Below are 2,558 nucleotides of genomic sequence, written 5' to 3' on the forward strand. Positions count from 1 at the left end.
TCTGACAAGGCTGCCACCCAGAGGAAGGCACCACTGTGGACAAGGCCGCTTGTGGCTCGGGGGGTTGGCAAGGCATTTTGCGGCGAGGCTGCTGGCAGCTAGGGGCAGTTGGCATCTCAGGGCCGCTGGCGGCTCGGGACCTCTGGCATCCAGGGGCTGCAGGCATCGGGACCGCTGACCACTGGACCGCTGGCATCTCGGGACCACTGGCGTCTAGGGGCTGCAGGCGTGGGGACTGCCGACCACTGGACTGCTGGACCGCTGGTGTCTGGGCAGCTCGGGGCTGCTGGAAGCTGCAGGCTGCTGGTGGCTGCAGGCGGCAGCTCTGGGCTGCCAGAGGCGGGACCCCCTGAGGCTGGAGACTGCGGGCGCAGGGACCTCAGGTGGTGGGACTGCTGGCGGTGGTTATAGCTCTTACAAGAGCTGTTACAGCTTTTCCATTCTGCTGACTCTTCTGCTCCCGTTGACTCTTCTGCTCCCATCACAGCTCTCCTCTTCCCCTGCTAGCCTCGCACAGCAACCTTTATGCAGTTGGTTGAGCCCCACCCCTATACAGGTGGCCAGTTGGATCTCAATTCACCCTAGTGGATATACACATGCTGCACCAATTGGACATCTCCACCTGGCCTGCCCCACCCCTACATCCGGGGTCCACAAGCAAGTTCCTCTGGGAGGGGCAGGCCCTTACATTCCCCCTTTTCTTTGGAGATTAGTCAAATCCTTGACTTTCCAGATAGTTCTATCTTATATTGAACATATAAGACTAACATTTTATCGCCCCAATTTTCTTTAGTATAGCAACAATAAACTTACAATTTTTTAGTCCATGGTCAGCTGGGTCTGTCGGCTGCCACTCCCATCTGGGGGGCATCCTTACTCTCAGCTCGTTTGACGTGACCCGCATGAACCCAGGCCCTAATGCCTTCTACTTTTACTGCCGTGGGGGTGGTTAGGATAACAGCAAATTGTCCCTTCCAGCGAGGCTTTTCCCCACTTGATAGTGATGTATCCAGATCAAGTCCCTGGGATATGGTTCCACCAGTGTCTCTGTTCCAGTGTGGGCAGTTTGGATCCCTTCTTTTTAAGACAGACTGTAATGCCTGCAGTGACTGGGGTATAGACTGATCAGTCATTTCTGCTAGGGCAACCTCCTGTAGCCTAGGACAGAGCAAGGGAGGGGTCCTCCCAAACATTATTTCAAATGGGGTCACCTTGTTTAAATAGGGTGTACATCGTGCCCTGAGGACAACAAAAGGAAGGAGATCCATCCATCCACCACCAGCCTCCAGAATTAACTTTGTCAAGGTCTCTTCGAGAGTCTTGTTCATTCTCTCTCCTTGCTCAGAGCTCTGGGGCCAGTAGGCACACTGTAGTTTCCAATTAGTGCCCGCAGCCTTGGCCATCTGTAGCGTCTTGGTGAATGCAATCAGCTTTGCTTTTCCACCGAGATCCTGTGTGGCAGGGCTGTCGTCCAGAGTCTCTGCTCAGGAGAAACCATTGCAGCCCCCACATACCTCTTTCCATTGACCATGTAAACTACTACCTTCTGTGAACAGAGTCATTTCCGCATCCGGGAGGGGAGTGTCTCTGAGATCCTGCCTTATTCCTATGACTTGGGTTAGGACCTTCCCGCAGTCGTGTGGGTGGTCAGCCAGCACCTCTGGTAGCAACATGGCTGGATTTAGCACTGCCGGGGGCCGGAAGATCACTTTTTTTCGTTCAGGAGGAGGGCCTGATACCTCGTCACTCGGGCATTTGTCATCCACCGGTCTGGTGGAGTCCGGAGAAGGCCCTCGATAACGTGGGTGGTGGTCAATATGAGATTTTAACCCAGAGTCAATTTGCATGCATCCTTGACCAGGAGGGCCATGGCAGCAATTATGCAGAAACAAAGGGGGAACCCAGCTGCTATTGGATCTAGTTTGTTGCTAAGATAGGCCACTGGCCTTCACCGAGGCCCCAGAGTCTGAGTCAAAACTCCTTCAGTCAGCCCTGCCTTTTCATCCACATGCAAGTGGAAGGGCTTGGTAGCATCTGGGATGACCGATGCTGGGGCACACAGTAAGGCTCTTTGTAATTCCCCAAATGCTCCTTCTGCCTCAGCTGTCCACACTCTACCATAGTGAGTCCTCCCTTAGCCAGTTTGTAGAGAGGTGGTGCCATCTCCATGAAGGCAGCATCTACATCCTGCAGTAGCCGACCATCCCAAGAAATTCCCTCTTGGAGATCAAAGCAAAAGCAACCGGTATTCCCTGGAAGTCTTCCATCCAAGTACTAACCAGGCCCGACCCTGCTTAGCTTCCGAGATCAGACGAGATTGGGCGCATTCAGGGTGGTATGGCCGTAGACAATCAAAGGGTTCTTACCCGATATTCTCAGATGAGTGTACGCGACACCCTATGTAACATGGAACCGTCCTTCCCTTGCTGGAGGAAGCTGAACTTTCTCATACCCTACTGTTACCTTAATCTGTCCAGGCTTGGTTAGCTACCATATCTCTCTTGTTCAGTTACGTTGGCCCCTAGCCTTCTTGGGCTACTGATGCCTTGTGGTCATAC

At 53.5% G+C, this 2,558-nt stretch overlaps 1 pseudogene; it reads right to left on the reverse strand.

Moving 5' to 3' along the window:
• Window positions 1-2,230: 2,230 nt before the first annotated feature.
• On the reverse strand, window positions 2,231-2,349 carry LOC132009141 (5S ribosomal RNA; annotated as a pseudogene).
• Between the last annotated feature and the right edge of the window lie 209 nt (window positions 2,350-2,558).

This window comes from Mustela nigripes, unplaced genomic scaffold, assembly GCF_022355385.1.
Source record: "Mustela nigripes isolate SB6536 unplaced genomic scaffold, MUSNIG.SB6536 HiC_scaffold_5484, whole genome shotgun sequence".
NCBI classification, from domain to species: Eukaryota; Metazoa; Chordata; class Mammalia; order Carnivora; family Mustelidae; genus Mustela; species Mustela nigripes.